The sequence below is a fragment of the Scyliorhinus torazame genome, chromosome 8 (assembly GCF_047496885.1).
Source record: "Scyliorhinus torazame isolate Kashiwa2021f chromosome 8, sScyTor2.1, whole genome shotgun sequence".
Taxonomy (NCBI): domain Eukaryota; kingdom Metazoa; phylum Chordata; class Chondrichthyes; order Carcharhiniformes; family Scyliorhinidae; genus Scyliorhinus; species Scyliorhinus torazame.
In genome coordinates, this window is record NC_092714.1 from 16298337 (window position 1) to 16315847 (window position 17511).

Genomic DNA, 17511 nt, shown 5'->3' on the forward strand with positions numbered 1-17511 from the left:
AAACATTAGGGACCTTCAAGCAGCTATTGGATAGGTACATGGATTACGGTAAAATGATATGGTGTAGATTTATTTGTTCTTAAGGGCAGCACGGTAGCATTGTGGATAGCACAATGCTTCACAGCTCCAGGGTCCAGGTTCGATTCCGGCTTGGGTCACTGTCTGTGCGGAGTCTGCACATCCTCCCCGTGTCTGCGTGGGTTTCCTCCGGGTGCTCCGGTTTCCTCCCACAGTCCAAAGATGTGCAGGTTAGGTGGATTGGCCATGATCAATTGCCCTTAGTGTCCAAAATTGCCCTTGGTGTTGGGTGGAGGTGTTGAGTTTGGGTAGGGTGTTCTTTCCAAGAGCTGGTGCAGACTCAAAGGGCCGAATGGCCTCCTTCTGCACTGTAAATTCAATGATAATCTATGATTAATCTAGGACAAAGGTTCGGCACAACATCGTGGGCTGAAGGGCCTGTTCTGTGCTATATTTTCTATGTTCTATGTTCCTCAAAACCTGTCCACAAGACACAAAGTCAGGAGTGTGATGGAATAAATTCCACTTCCCTGGATGAGTACAGCTCCAAAGCTAATCAAGAAACTCAACAACATCCAGTACAAAGCATCTATCTTGATTGGAACCTTATCCACATCCTGCAACATTCAGCGGTGCACCGTGGCGCAGACTGTCGCATCTACAAGATGCAATACAGCGACTTTCCAAGCCTCCTTCGCTCGCACCTTCCAAAACCCACAACCTCTGCCACTTAGAAGAATAAGGGCAGCAGATGCATGGGAACGTCACCTGCTGAAAAATTGTCTGCAAGCCACACACCATCCTGACTTGGAGTGATAACACTGTTCCTTCACTGTCACAGGATGGAAATCCTGGAACTCCTTCCCTAACAGCAGTGATTGTGTACCTACATCACGTTGCCATGACCCCCTGGGCTAGAGCATTGTCAATCCAAGCCCAGTTGACTGGGAGTCAAGTAAAAAAATTCAATGTTATTTTAAATACCTGAGGATCTTGGCTGAGCCCAATATACTACAGTCACCAGGTTTGTAACATTAACACTAGTAATCTTTTATTATATACATTATTACAATTAAATAGGCAAAAAATACAACTTTCTAATACCCCTTCCTAACCTCCCCATTTCTAAAGACCCCCACTATCTACATGCACACACAAACACACAACACAGAGGAAAAAGGGAGGTTGTGAGGTAAAGACAATATTTAATAAATTAAAGCAAAAAGGATCTTTGATGCACTGGGATGATTTCTAGTTCGTGCCTTTCTGAGGTTCCGCTTTCGTTTCAGTACTTCTTCCTTCTCGGCATGAAATGGTTTTCTCTGGCAAGGTTGTCTATTTTCCCCGTAGATTCAGGATCATTTCAAGTTTACAGCAAAGATGCGCCAGGCACTCACTGGTTGTAGAACACGAAGCAATTCTTTACTTCAGCAGCGAGAGAGATAGAAACTGTTCCTTTCACTTCCAAGGTCTAAACACTTCTGCCAGGCTTTCTCAGACAGCATCATGCAGGAACCAATCACTGATTGCTGTCAGGTAGAACACAGTCCCTGGTCAACCCATAGATTGCCAGCAAACCAATTGCACCAGCTTCCTTCAAAGCTGGTTCCTAAGAATCACTCGGCACCTACGAGTCTGTTTCTCCTCTCCAAAATACAAAACCGAGGAGCACACTCTCCTGAATACCAGGCTACTTCAGCTGGAGTCTTCTGATTAAAGGCAGATTCAGATTATGGGTGCACGGAACAAAAATAATAAAATTAAAGAAAAATGGGAACAAAGGAAATAAACAGGAAGGACTCCTACAACATCGTTTAGAGGGGTTCAAGTACGCAGATCACCACCACTTCTTTTGTGCAATTAGGGATGGACAATAACTGCTGGCCTTGCCAGTGGCAGCCACCTTCCATGAATTAACAGTGAAAAAGATGGGGGTGAACCGCATTACTTGAATCACTACAGTCCCTGTGGTGTAGATACATGCCCTACTGTTAGGAAGAGAGGTCCAGGATTATGGCCCAGCAACAGTGAGAGAACAGAAATAAAGTTCCAAGTCAGGAGGGTGAGGAATTTGGCTCTGGTGATAACTGATAATTGGGGATTCGGTTATGGTTTTTGCTGTTGTATGTGAAGGGGAAGAGATGGTCATTGCCTGGCACTTGTGTGGTGTGAATTTCTGTGCCACTTATTAGTCCAAGGTTTAATGTTGTCTGGGTCTTGCCCTATGTGGGCATAAATTGTTTCATTCCTCAGTGATTGTGAATGGTACTGAATACCGTGCAATCTTCAGCAGACATCCCACTTCTGACCTTATATTGGAGGGAAGGTCATTGATGTAGCAGTTGAAGATAATTTGACCTTGGATACTCCCCTGAGGAAATCCTGTAGCAATCTCCTGGCCTTCAACAACTATTACAATCTTCCTTTGTGTTGGCTATGGCTATAACCAGTGGAGAATGTTCCTCCTGATTCCCATTGGCTTCAATTTTGTTGGGGCTCGTTCATGCCAAACTCAGTCAAATGCTGCCTTTATGTCAAGGACCTCACAGCTCTGGAATTCAGTTATTTTGTCAGTGTATGGACGAAGGTTAAAATGTGGTAATGAGTTGAGTTGTCCTGGTGGAATCCAAACTGACCCAAACTTATAAAGACCATATGACCATAAGACATCAGAGCAGAATTAGGTCACTCGACTCATCGAGACTGCTCCCCCATTCAATCATGGCTGATATTTTTCTCATCCCCATTCTCCTGCCTTCTCCCCATTACCCCTGATCCCCTTTATAATCAAGAACCTATCTATCTCTGTCTTCAAGACACTAAGTGATTTGGCCTCTACAGCCTTCTGCGGTAAAGAGTTCCACTGATTCATCACCCTCTGGCTGAAGAAATTCCTCCTCATCTCTGTTTTGAAGGATCGTCCCTTTTGTCTGAGATGGTGTCTTCTAGTTTTTCCTACAAGTGGAAACATCCTCTCCACATCCTCTCTATCCAAGCCTTTTATCCTAAGTTTAAATTAGATCCCCCCTCATCCTTCTAAACTCCAATGAGTACAGACCCAGAGTCCTCAACCGTTCCTCATACGACAAGCTCTTCATTCCAGGGATCATTCTTGTGAACCCCCTCTGGACCCTCAGAGGGGAGGCTATTTGGCCCCTTGTTCCTGTGCCAGCTCCATGAAAGTTATCCAATTAGTCTTATCCCCTGCTCCTTTTCTTCAACACTGCCATTTTGTTCCTTTTATGTATTTTATCCAATTCCCTTTTGAAAGCTACGATAAAACATTTCCACTCTTTCAAGCAGCACATTCTAGCCCACAACAAATCAATGGGTAAAACATAATCCTCATGTCACCTCTGGTTCCTTTGCCAATCACCTTTAACCTGTGTACTCTGGTTACTGACCCTTCTGCCACTGGAAACATTTTCACCTTATTTACTCGATCAAACTCCTTCAGGATTTTGAACACTTCAATCAAATCTCTGCTCAACCTTCTTTGCTCCAGGGAGCCCATGTAACTAGGGACCTCTTCAAGGCCATGACATCCTTCCTAAGGCGGGGAGCCGAAGCACTTTGAATTACTTTGCCATTCAGCCCAGGGTGCTCCAGGTTTAATCTGCAGTTTGGATTGATTGAACACACCTCAGTCAGCATGTAGCTGAGGGCTACAATCCATCACAGCAGCACTGGGTTTGTTAGCAAGCCAGAGATATAAACAGGGAACAAGAGGAACAGGAGGAGGCCATTCAGCCCCTTGTATTTGTTCTACCGTTGATGGAAGTGGGTAAGTATTTGAAAAGGATAAAATAAATAAAGGGTGTGGAGTTAAGGTGGGAGAATGGGATTGCATGAGGAGCTCTTTGAGAGAGCTGACCTATCTGGTGTAGGGGGAGATAGTGGTGTAGTGGAAATCTTACTGGACCAGTAATCACAAGGCCCAGGTTAATACAGGTTTGGAGGCAGTGGGGTAGGAGTGAAATATAGCAGATTGGGTTTCTGTCTGCCCCAACCTTTCATGCTGGGGCAGATGAGGCCTCTGACAGGCCGTCCATCCTTGCCTCAATTGAAGCCCTTCAGTGGCCAATTATTGACAACTTAATAGCCGATTCCTGCCCAGTTCTCGGGTATGAGAGAAGCCTGAAACTAATCACGTTAAGGCCTTGGGGGGGGGGGGGGGGGGGGGAGGGTGATGTTGGGGTTCCATCAGAAACCTCCTTTTAACATATGGCACCTCCACCACTCCCTAAGGTCCAGGATCTCCGTCCTCCACCCTGTCCTCTCTCCCAACACCCCAATCCCCTATTGTCCACCATCCTTGGCCTCGCCGACCCTCCCTGTTCGGAGACTCCCAAAACGTGGAATCCCAAGACGTAGGCAGCAGGGGCTGCTTGCAGTCCCAATCCGGTCCACTGCACTTTCTGAGTAAGAGGTCTTACAACACCAGGTCAAAGTCCAACAGGTTTATTAATAATAATAATAATAATAATCACTTATTGTCACAAGTAGGCTTCAATGAAGTTTCTATGAAAAGCCCCTAGTCGCCACATTCCGGCGGAGGCTGGTACGGGAATTGAACCTGCGCTGCTGGCTGTGTTCTGCTTTACAAGCCAGTTTGTGTCAAATCACTAGCTTTCGGAGCACTGCTCCTTCCTCAGGTGAATCCTCACATTCACCTGAGGAAGGAGCAGTGCTCCGAAAGCCAGTGATTTGAAACAAACCTGTTGGACTTTAACCTGGTGTTGTAAGACTTCTTACTGTGCTCACCCCAGTCCAACGCCGGCAACTTCACATCATGACTGCACTTTCTGGCACTGCAGGGACTAGAGAGCAGCTGGCCAATCAGATTGGCCCACAGCTCTGAAGGGGCTGGTTTAGCACAGTGGGCTCAATAGCTGGCTTGTAATGCAGAACAAGGCAGCAGCACGGGTTGAATTCCCGGTGACTAGGGGCTTTTCACAGTAACTTCATTGAAACCTACCTGTGACAATAAGCGATTATTATTATTATCCTCCCGAGTGAGGAGCAGCAGTCCCAAGACAGCTAATTAAAACTCATTGAAGTGTAGGATTGGAAACCTCCTCATCCTGAGGTATTCTGGCTATAAAGTTAGTCTCAGGTAATGTATTTTGGTCGGTCTAACTTAGAGGGGAAATATACCGTAAATGGAAAACTCTGAGGAATATGGAAAGTCAGAGCGATCTGGGCGTGCCGGTCCACAGATCTTTGAAAGTGGCAACACAAGTGGACAAGGTAGTTAAGAAAGCATACGGAATGCTTGCCTTCATTGGATGGGACATCGAGTGTAAAAACTGGCAAGTCATGCATCGGTTGTATAGAACATTGGTAAGGCCGCACTTAGAATATTGCGCACAATTTTGGTCGCCGCACTACCAGAAGGGTGTGGAGGTTTTGGAGAGGGTGCAGAGGAGGTTTACCAGGATGTTGCCTGGTCTGGACGGTTTAGCTATGTGGAGAGGCTGAATAGACTCAAACTGTTTTCATCAGAATAATGGAGGTTGAGGGGTGACCTGATAGAGGTCTACAAGATTATGAGGGGTATGGATAGAATGGATGGGCAGGCACTCTATCCCAGGGTGGAGGGGTCAGTCACCAGGAGGCATAGGTTTAAGGTCCATGGGGAAAGTTTAGAGGAGATGTGCAAGGCAGGTTTTTTACGCAGAGGGTGGTGAGTGCCTGGAATGTGTTGCCAGGGGAGGTTGTGGAACAGATACATTAACAGCATTCAAAAGGCATCTCAACAAATACATGGATAGGATGGGTATAGAGGGATACGGCACGAGGAAGTGCTGAGGGCATTGGCCAAGGGTGGTATCATGACCGGTACAGGCTTGGAGGGCCGAAGGGCCTGTTCCTGTGCTGTATTGTTCTTTGTTCTTTAGCAATGATGACCATGAAACTATCATCGGTTGTTGTAAAAGCCCATTTGGTTCCCAAATGCCCTTTGGGAAGGAAATCTACTATCCTTACCTGGTCTAGCCTACATATGACTCCAGGCCCATAGGAACGTGGTTGACTCTTAAATACCCTCTGCAAACGCTATCCTTGCCAACGATGTCTACGTCTCATGAGAGTGAAAAACACATGATGAACTTAATGGTTTCCATCTGAGGTGCAAAGTTCCAAGAGAGTAGAAAAAAAGCCGATGACAACAACAACCTGCATTTATGTAGTGCTTTTAATGTAGTTAAAATGTCTGAAGTCCCTCCATGGTAGCATTTTCAAACAATATTTAACACCAAGCCACATGAGGGAACATTAGAAATAGTGATGGAAAACTTTATCAAAGGTGCAGATTTTAGGAAACCGTTTGAAGGAGAGAAAGGCAGAGAGAGACAAAGATTATTTGGGAGGGAGTGGCAGGGTTTGGCCCGTAGGCACAGGTGCCAACAGTGAAGGAATCTTAGAGGGTGTGTGCAAGGGGCAATCGTTGGAGCTGGTGATATCCGGAGTTGGCAGGCTAAAGAATTCTATTTCTGTTAAACAGTCAGACTTTGTACGGTGTGATGCAACGTTACGAGAGAATTCATATATCGTACTTCCACATATCCCACACACCCCCACCCCTCCAACCACCCCTTCTTTGCAGTGTCTCAACTGGTAACGGCCTGAGTTGGACAAACGTGGGAAGAATCCAGGTTCCCCTCTGCTCTCACCACTGAGTCAGCTGCAGCAGCAAAGCTGCTTTCGCAGAGGTTAATCTGAGTGCTCTTTTGAACAGGCAGCTGTCAGATTCCACAATTTCATGGATCCCTCTCTCAGATAAATCACGCCTGTCAGTAATCTGACAGTTGCTATGATCATTTCTGACGGCGTCAATCATCGAGTGAAAAGCCATGCATGAAGGTGACTAATAATCAAGCTACGGTGTCCAAATTGCTTCTCCGTTTCCTGGACTCATAGACTGACACAGCCCAGGAGGCCTTGTGGCCCATCTAACCGCTGCTGGCTCTCTGAAAGAGTTCCAAACCTCACCCTTGCCCCACAGCATTGCAAATGTTTCCACTTAAAGGTATAAATCCAATTCCCTTTTGATAAATTATCTTTGAATTTTAACTCTTCCAGGCAATGCATTCATAACAACTTGCTGAGCACAAAGTTAAATCCCATTTTCTCCCCAGTTGTTTTGGCAATTATTTTAAACGTGTGCCCTCTGCTCACTTTATCTGTCTGTCATTGGAAACAATTTCTCCTCACTTACTGTATCAACACCCTTCTTCAAAACGCTTTTAAACACCTTGATCAAAACTCCTTTCTGCTCTCAAGAGCAAAATCCCAAATTCTTCAGTCTCTCCACATAACGGAAGCCCTGCCTCCCTGGTACCATTCTAGTGCACCTTCTCTAAGGTTTAGACATCCTTCCTAAAGGGAAATTCCCAGAATTGGACATCATGCTATCGTTGGGGCCATGAACCAGTGATATATATGAACCATAAAATTATAGAATCCCTACAGTGCACATGGAGGCCATACGGCTCATCGAGTCTTCACCGAACCCTCAGAAAGAGCTTTCTATGTAGGCCCACTCCCCTTCCCCATCTCCACAACCCCACCTAGCCTTTGGACACTAATGGACAATTTAGCATGGCCAACCTACCTAACCTGTGCATCTTTGTGACTGTGGGAGGAAACTGGAGCATCCGGAGGAAACCCACGCAGACAAGGGGAGAAAGTGCAAACTCCACACAGACAGTCACCCAAGGTCGGAATCGAATTCGAGTCCCTGGAGCTGTGAGGCAGCAGTGCTAACCACTACCCCACTGTGCCATCCGTTAATTTTATTCTTTGTTTCACTGTTTATAAAGGTTAATAGCTATGGTAACAAGATGGTGATGTATATCATGATGTAATAGTGGAATCAGCAATCATGTGCAAGAGACTCTGTGGAGCCGAAGAATAGTCTGCAGGCAGGGAAGATGGAGTTACCTAGCAGCTTAACTTACACCATGCGCTGAGTACCTCACTAAGACAGTGATAGGGCTGGGTCCACAGGTTAGCTGGTGAAGTACGAACCACAGCCAGAAGTTAATGGTTATTATTGTACAGAATAATAAAACAGAGTTGTACCATCTACAACCGTGTTGGTTCGTTTGTATATCGGAACACCCAACATGACATTGGCCATATCCCTATTTATCAGAAATATATCTTCTGGAAACCACTTGATGACTCAGATTCCACCGCAGTGTGGGGGGAGCGAGTTCCACAAATTCACCACCCTCTGTGAGAAGTAGTTTCCCCTTAACTGAGTTGTTGCAACTTGCGTACATAGTGTAAACAAAGTAATTTTGAGATAATCTAACGGAGTCTGACCTGGGCCACTCATGAGTAGTGGGGAAGCTTTTTAGTTAGATTAAAACAAATAACAAAGACCAAAGACAATACAGCACAGGAACAGGCCCTTCAGCCCTCCTAGCCTGCGCCGGCCATGGTACCTGCCTAAGCTAAAGCCGCCTGCACTTACGGAGTCCGTATCCTTCCATTCCCACCCTTGGGTCGCAAGACAAGCCACAATACAGCAAAGAATCCTGAACGCTTCTTTAACAGTCTTCTCAACTTATTCTGGCAGTGTCTTTGTGTGCGCCCCCCAAGATTCAATCACGCTGCACCCTCCTTCGTGAGGTTCATGTGTTGCCTCACCTCATTCTTCCTTTCAAAATGCGCCACTTCAGACTTCTCTACATTAAATTTCAACTGCCATAGGTTTGCCCATTTCACCAGTCTACCTGTGTCCCCCTGTTACAAACCTCCTCGCTGTTTCCGAGGTTTGTGTCACCTGCCAGCTTTTAAACAATGCCCTGTTTACCCGCGTCCAGGTCATTAATATATCATAAAGAGCAAATGTCTAAATACTGACCCCTGGGGACACCACTGCACATTCACTTCAGTCTGAGAGGCAGCCTCCTGGCTTCTAAGCTTCACCTTCCTCCTGAGCCACCCTCTCAATTGACACCCACACGATGATCCCCTCATGCCATCACTCACTTGTGCCTGGATCCATGGTGATCATGGGCCTTGGCTGTGTGTAGTACCATCAGCATCCACTGACCCCCTAGTGGCGCTGCTGAGCAATAAATAGCTGTTGGCCTCTGCTTCCCGGAGTCCTTGATCCTGGGGCAGGCCCGCTGATAATAATCTTTATTCTCACAAGTAGGCTTACATTAACATTGCAATGAAGTTACCGTAAAAAGCCCCTTGTCGCCACATTCCGGCGCCTGTTCGGGTACAAAGAAAAAGAACAAAGAAAAGTACAGCACAGGAACAGGCCCTTCGGCCCTCCAAGCCTGTGTCGACCATGCTGCCCGTTTAAACAAAAATCTTTATTCCTTTATTCTTCAAAAAACTATCTGTCTTTATCTTGAAAACATTTTATGAAGGAGTCTCAACTGCTTCGCTGGGCAGGGAATTCCACAGATTGACAACCCTTTGGGTGAAGAAGTTCCTCCTAAGCTCAGTCCTAAATCAACTTCCCCTTAATTTGAGGCTACGGCCCCTATTTCTGCTTTCACCCGCCAGTGGAAACAACCTGCCTGAGATCCGTATCCCGCTATTCCCATCCTATTCATGGATTTGTCAAGATGCCCTTTAAACGTCACTATCGTCCCTGCTTCCACCACCTCCTCCGGCAGCAAGTTCCAGGCACCCACTACACTCTGTGTAAAAAAACTTACCTCGTACATCTCCTCTAAACTTTACCCCTCGCACCTTAAACCTATGCCCCCTAGCAATTGACCCCTCTACCCTGAGAAAAAGTCTCTGACTATCCACTAACAAAGAACAAAGAAATGTACAGCACAGGAACAGGCCCTTCGGCCCTCCAAGCCTGTGCCGACCATGCTGCCCGAACTCTGTCTATGCTCCTCATAATTTTGTAGACCTCTATCAGGTCACCCCTCAACCTCCATCATTCCAGTGAGAACAAACCGAGTTTATTCAACCGCTCCTCATAGCTAATGCCCTTCATACCAGGCAACATCCTGGTAAATCTCTTCTGCACCCTCTCTAAAGCCTCCACATCCTTCTGGTAGTGTGGCGACCAGAATTGAACACTATACTCCAAGTGCGGCCTAACTAAGGTTCTGTACAGCTGCGACATGACTTGCCAATTCTTATACTCAATGCCCCGGCCAATGAGGGCAAGCATGCCATATGCCTTCTTGACTACTTTTAGGGCAGCACGGTAGCACAAGTGGCTGGCACTGTGGCTTCACAGCGCCGGGGTCCCGGGTTCGAATCCCCGCTGGGTCACTGTCTGTGCGGAGTCTGCATGTTCTCCCCGTGTCTGCGTGGGTTTCCTCCGGGTGCTCCGGTTTCCTCTCACAGTCCAAAGATATGCAAGTTAGGTGGATTGGCCATGATAAATTGCCCTTCGTGACCAAAAAGGTGAGGAGGGGTTATTGGGTTACGGGGATAGGGTGGAAGTGCGGGCTTAAGTGGGTCGGTGCAGGCTCAATGGGACAAATGGCCTCCTTCTGCACTGTATGTTCTGTCTTCTATGTTCTGCCTCTTCGTCAAATTTGTGTTTCTCTGATCGCATTTGCCACTAACGATATCAAGAGGAGTTTGTCTGCTTAGAGTAAATCTGTCATTTTGCTAAAATCATTAAAGTTAAAAATCATTGAAAAAAATTTCTTTTAATAATCTTTGTTTTCACATTGAATGACACTGCGTTACTGTGAAAAACCCCTAGCCGCCACACTCCGACGCCTGTTCGGGTACACAGGGGGAGAATCCAGAATGTCCAATTCACCTAACAACACGTCTTTCAGGATTTGTGGGAAGAAAACTGAGCACCCGGAGGAAACCCACGCAGACACGGCGAGGATGTGCAGACTCCGCACAGACAGTGACCCAAGCCGGGAATCGAACCTGGGAACCTGGAGCTGTGAAGCAACAGAGCTAACCACTGTGCTGTTGAACTATCCAGCAGTATGCAAAGTCTCCATAGTCCCAGGTGACTGCTTTAGTATTATAGGCTATTTATAGGCTGCTTTCCCCTTTGAGGGGAAGAGCTGACTGGCGGTAATTTAACCTGAGGATCACCACACCTCAGGCGAGGGGCAAGGTTGCAAAGGCGGGACCTTCATGAATCACCTCAGCCGGTACAGGGATTGAACCCACGCTACTGGCTTCGCTCCACATCACAAACCAACTGTTCAGCCAACTGAGCTAAACCAGCCCCCGGTAGTCATGTAGACTGAGGTCAGACAATTAGAGTGTACGTAACTGGGCCATTCACTTTCCAAAAGGGGGCGGGAGCAGGTATTCTGTTAATTCCCACAAAATACCCCCCCACACACACACTTGTCCTGGCAGTACCCAAGGTTTAGAGGGGTCAGAAGGAAAGATATAATAGCCCTGGTCCTGCTGCCATTAACGCCTGGCAGGGTGACTTACTTCCTCACAGTAGGGGAACGAATGGCAATTAAGCTGGCAAACCTCATGCCTGGGTTTCCTTAATTTCCCAACTGTATCCCACCCATTGTCTGTCATAATCTACACGCAGGTATATGATGGTGCACAGACAGGCAGTGATTGACACACAGGCTGACCAGTGAACACACAGAACACAGCAGCCAATCACCAGACAGGACACGACCACTAGACAGCCAGAGGGCACTAGTTTTCCCGCTCTCTTGGGATGCAGCCTCTGAGACAGTCAGAGCCCGTGAGCAGCAACTAGAACATACACCATGTGGTAGTAAGATAGTCTGGTCAGGTTAGCCTCAGGTCTCAGTCAGCATAGTGTCAACCCACAGTTAATGTGTGTATGATAGTTAAGAGTTCAATAAAATCGAGTTGCATTTCTTCAAGTGTTGGAAGCCTGTCTCTCTCACTGCTGCAGTAAACGCTGTCCTCGCAGACCCGGCGAGTTTGACAGACCTATCTTGAGATAATCTGCCTTTGACCAGCGATCAACCATCCGGAAACATGGACAGCGTCCGCCCTCCCCCGCAGCTCCGCATCGCCGGCAACATTGGTGCTAACTGGAAGATTTTCAAGCAGAAGTTTCAACTGTATCTTGACACCACCGGCCTCGAAGCCGCATCGGATGCCAGGAAGATCGCTCTCTTCCTCTCTACAGCCAGGGACCACGCTGTCCACATCTTCAACTCCCTCACCTTTGCTGAAGGCGAGGACAAGACAAAGCTTAAAACAGTCCTGCCGAAGTTCGACAGCCACTGTGACATCGAAGTCAACACACGCTATGTGTTCCAGCAGAGGTTTCAGGGTAAGGATGAACCTTTTCAGTCCTTAACCCATCTCCGTATCCTCGCGCAGTCTTGCAACTACGGCTCTACTTCCGACTCCATGATTCGCGACTAGATCCCCTTCGCCAGCAGCTCCTTAAAGTTAAGCAGCTCACCCTTACCATCGCTATCGAAACCTGCGTCCTCCTCCACGAGCACGCTAACAACCGGTACTACCATATCAAGGCAGCAGAGATGGTGCGGCAAGGCCCCCACGATGCGGAGCGGGTGCAGGCCGTAAAACAGCTCCAGGGCCTGAGTCTGGATGAGGGCGGCCATTTTGCGCGCTTTTCCCGAGCTCCTGCGCATGCGCGCCACGACCAAGGGGACGGCGAGGCCGATGACCAAATTGCGCAGGTGCACACATCGTTCGACCGCACCGCGCATGCGTGGTGGCGCACGGAGCGTCCTGACGTCGGCGCCATGATGTGCAATAACTGTGGCTCCACCCATTTAAAGTGGCAATGTCCCACGAAATCACGACACTGTCTCCAGTGTGGCAAGCTTAGCCACTACGCAGCCCTGTGCAGATCTGCTCAACTGCCCAATACACAGCGATCCCAGTCACAGCGCAGGAACGTCCGGTCAGTACAGTAACCCGTTGCAGATTCCGACTCCAACATAGTTCCAGATTCCGACACCGAGGGCCTCACATCCCCATTCCGGGTGGGCATCATCACCAAGTACACGATGCTCTCAGCGAAGAAGGTGAAACAACTCCCAGTGATGAGCATTGATCCGGACGACGAGTGGTGTGCCACCCTCACGGTCAACAAGGCTCGCATACGCTTCAGGCTGGACACTGGCGCTTCAGCAAACCTCATTTCAAAGTCTGACCTTGACCGTCAAGCCAAGCATTCTTCAACTGGCCTGCCAGCTCCTCGACTACAATGACAATGCCATTGCTGCCAGTGGCTCATGCCAGCTTGCGGTATCCCATCGTTCTTCAGAAGCAACCCTGCGTTTTGAAATTGTAGGAGCCAACAGAGCTTCCCTGCTCGGTGCTCGGGCCTGCAAAATCCTGAATCTTGTGCAGCGGGTTCACACCATGTCGTCCACTGGGGCAACGGCCTCGCCAGATGTCAACTACCAAGCCCAATTAGATGACATCATAGCACAATACCACAGCGTCTTCGAAGGTATGGGTACACTACCTTACCGATACAAGATACTGCTGAAGCCGAATGCCACACCTGTGGTTCATGCACCCCGTCGGGTGCCGGCGCCCCTCAAGGACCGCCTCAAGCAGCAGCTGCAAGACCTCCAGGACCAGGGCGTCATTTCTAAGGTCACTGAACCCACGGACTGGGTTAGCTCCATGGCCTGTGTCAAAAAACCCTCAGGGGAACTTCGCATTTGTATCGATCCCAAAGATTTGAACCGTAACATCATGAGGGAACACTACCCTATACCTAAACAAGAAGAGCTCACCAGGAAATGGCTCACGCCAAGCTTTTCACAAAGCTGGATGCCTCCAAGGGGTTTTGGCAAATACAGCTGGATGCATCCAGTCGAAAGTTGTGCACATTTAACACCCCGTTCGGTCGCTACTGTTACAACCGGATGCCCTTTGGCATCATTTCCGCCTCGGAGGTGTTCCACCGCATAATGGAGCAAATGATGGAGGGCATCGAGGGGGTGCGAGTCTACGTCGATGATATTATTATCTGGTCCACAACTCCTCAGGAGCACATCGATCACTTCAAGCGAGTGTTCCACAGGATCCACGAGCATGGCCTCCGACTCAATAGAGCCAAATGCTCGTTCGGTCAAGCAGAAATAAAGTTCCTTGGCGACCATATTTCGCAGTTCGTTGTGCAGCCAGATGCAGACAAGGTGTTGGCGATCAACGCCATGAAGACCCTGGAGGACAAGAAGGTGGTCCTCCGCTTCCTAGGGATGGTCAATTTCCTTGGGAAATTTATCCCCAACCTTGCATCACACACCACAGCTCTCCGCAATCTTGTCAAACAAACTACGGACTTCCAATGGCTCTCTATTCATAAGCAAGAGTGGGGTGAGCTCAGGGCGAAACTCACCAAGGCCCCGGTACTGGCGTTTTTCGACTCCGCCAAGGAGACAAAGATCTCCACCGACGCGAGCCAGGCTGGCATTGGGGCAGTACTCCTCCAGCGGGACAAATCCTCCTCCTGGGTCCCAGTCGCATATGCCTCTAGAGCCATGACACCAACTGAGCAACAATACGCTCAGATTGAAAAAGAATGCCTGGGCCTCCTCACAGGGATTGACAAATTCCATGATTACGTGTATGGACTCCCCAAATTCACGGTCAAGACAGACCGCAGGCCATTGGTTCACATCATCCAAAAATACCTCAACGATATGACGCCACGGCTACAACATATCCTCCTCAAACTTTGCCGCTACGATTTCGACCTGGTCTACACCCTGGGCAAAGAGCTCATTGTGGCCAATGCACTCTCTAGATCCATCACCACGCCGTGTGAGCAGTCGGACTTTGTCTGTCAGATAGACCTCAGGTGAAGTTTTGTGCATCCAACTTTCCGGCCACTGATGAAAGGGTCGTGCAAATTCGTCAGGAGAAGGCCAGGGATCCTTTCCTCCAGCGGGTAATGCGACATCTCACGGAGGGTTGGCAAAAGGGGCAGTGCCCCCAGTTTTATAATCTAAAGGACGATCTAGCGGTAGTGGACGGCATATTAATGAAGCTGGACAGGATAGTAATCCCACAGAGCATGCGAGAGCTGGTCCTCAGCCAAATCCATGAGGGTCCCGAAAAGTGTCGCCGTCGAGCCCGAGAGGCAGTATATTGGCCAGGCATCAGTCAGGATATCGCCAACTCGGTCCTCAATTGCCCAACGTGTCAAAGGTTCCAGCCGGCTCAGCCCAAAGAGTCTCTACAGCTGCATGAACTGATGTCCTCCCCATGGTCCAAAGTTGGTATTGACCTCTTTCATGCCAAGGGCCGAGACTATGCCCTCCTCGTGGACTACTTTCCCAACTACCCCGAGGTGGTCATACTGACTGACCTCACATCAGCAACAGTCGTCAAGGCATGCAAAGAGGCTTTTGCCTTGTCATGGCATTCCACTTACAGTTATTACTGATAATGGCCCTTGTTTCTTCAGCCAGGAGTGGGCGGATTTTGCCCAGCTTTACAATTTTATGCACGTCACTTCAAGCTCCCACTACCCCCAGTCGAATGGGAAGGCTGAAAAGTGGGTCCACATTGTTAAAAGACTGTTGTGCAAAACTGCTGACACAGGTTCGGATTTTAACCTGGCACTGCTAGCCTACAGGGCGACTCCTTTGTCTGCTGGCCTGTCCCCAGCACAGCTGCTAATGAACCGCACACTACGGACGACGGTGCCGGCTATCCACATCCCGGACCTTGACAATTTTCCAGCCCTGCAGAGGATGCAACAGTCTCGGGCTCAATGCAAGTCGGCGTACGATGCCCACCACACAGATCTCCCTGCTCTGGCTCCTGCTGACCGGGTTCATGTTGAGCTACCTGACGGTGGCTGGTCTGCCACGGCTGTGGTGGTTAAGCAAGTGGCCCCGAGATCGTTCCTCGTTCGCATGATGGCTCCTTTCTTCGGCGTAATAGGCGGGCACTGCGGCTACTTCCACGCCCGCTACCTGAACGTGATGTCCCGCCTCGCATGCTGGTTCCTCAGGACGCACCTTTCCACGAGGCCACCGATCTGCCAGTTCTTTTACCGACCTCTACATTGGCGGCAGTTCCGCCCGTTCAAGTGCAGGCGGCCCCTGACCCACCCTTGAGGCGGTCAGCCAGAATTCATCGCCGCCACAGAGACTGAATTTATAGACTGAATGTTGCATTACCTTGTGATCCGTTTACACATCTGTACATATTGTTTCTTCCTAATTTGTTATCTGCCCTCTATCTGCACTAGACACCTTCCCATGTAAATACATTAACATACTTTGTATATAGTCAGGCTCCTATCCACACACACACTCACTATTTATTGACCTACACACATTTAAAAAAAATAAGTAAAACAAAAAAGGGGGCGGAGATGTCATAATATACACGCAGGTATACAATGGTGCACAGACAGGCAGCGATTGACACACAGGATGACCAGTGAACACACAGAACACAGCAGCCAATCACCAGACAGGACATGACCACTATAAAGCCAGAGGGCACTAGTTTTCCCGCTCTCTTGGGATGCAGCCTCTGAGACAGTCAGAGCCCGTGAGCAGCCACTAGAACATACACCATGTGGCAGTAAGATAGTCTGGTCAGGTTACCCTCAGGTCTCCAGTCAAGTCAGCATAGGTCACCCCACAGTATGTATGATAGTTAAGAGTTCATTAAAATCGAGTTGCATTTCTTCAAGTGTTGGAAGCCTGTCTCTCTCACTGCTGCAGTAAACGCAGTCCTCGCAGACCCGGCATACCCAACACATCATTGTCCACACATTGAAAGCCAACCCATACCAAACAAAGGAAATGGGGGAAATCTCTGAATACTATTGGAGCCCTCAAATGATAAGTGTCCGAATGGAATAATCTTCCACTCTCGGCTGCTTGGCAGAATAAGTTCCTTCAGGCTGTCAGCATATTGAGGCATGCTTAGTGTTTAACTGCAAATTTAAACGTCTTATATGTAAATGAAAGTAAAAGAGCACCGTTAAATTATTCATATATTCATTCTCTCCTCAATGGAATAGTTGCTGTGAAGTTAAGTTGCAGGTATAATGCATTACATATCTTGCAAAAATATTGACAACTTTAAAAAAAACTTAGAACCGCTGAACGTATTCTATTTTAAATAACCCATTTAGACATCATAATGCATAGCGATAAGGAATAACCGGTCGTATTTCTAAAATGCACTGCTGACAATTTGTAACTTTCAACGAGACTGCATCCATTTATTTTCAATATTTTTTCATGCCATTTCTCTGCAGATAATCATGGCCATCGTAATAAATCAGAAATAGAGGAACTGACAGGGGTAGCTCACTGGCTTATTTTATTACTTTCCAGACTATCTTTTCGCACGCCTGTGCCTGTCACACACCCCCAGGCATCAAAGTTGATTTGAAAATTATGCATCGCACTTGCACCTGATATCACATTCAGGAAACATCAATGAGTCACAATCAAACAGGCAGGGTGCATTCTAATTAAAATGAAAGCGAGCCCCATGAAAGATTACTCTGAAATGTCGGCGGCATTATCTGCGAACTCAGCGGACACGACT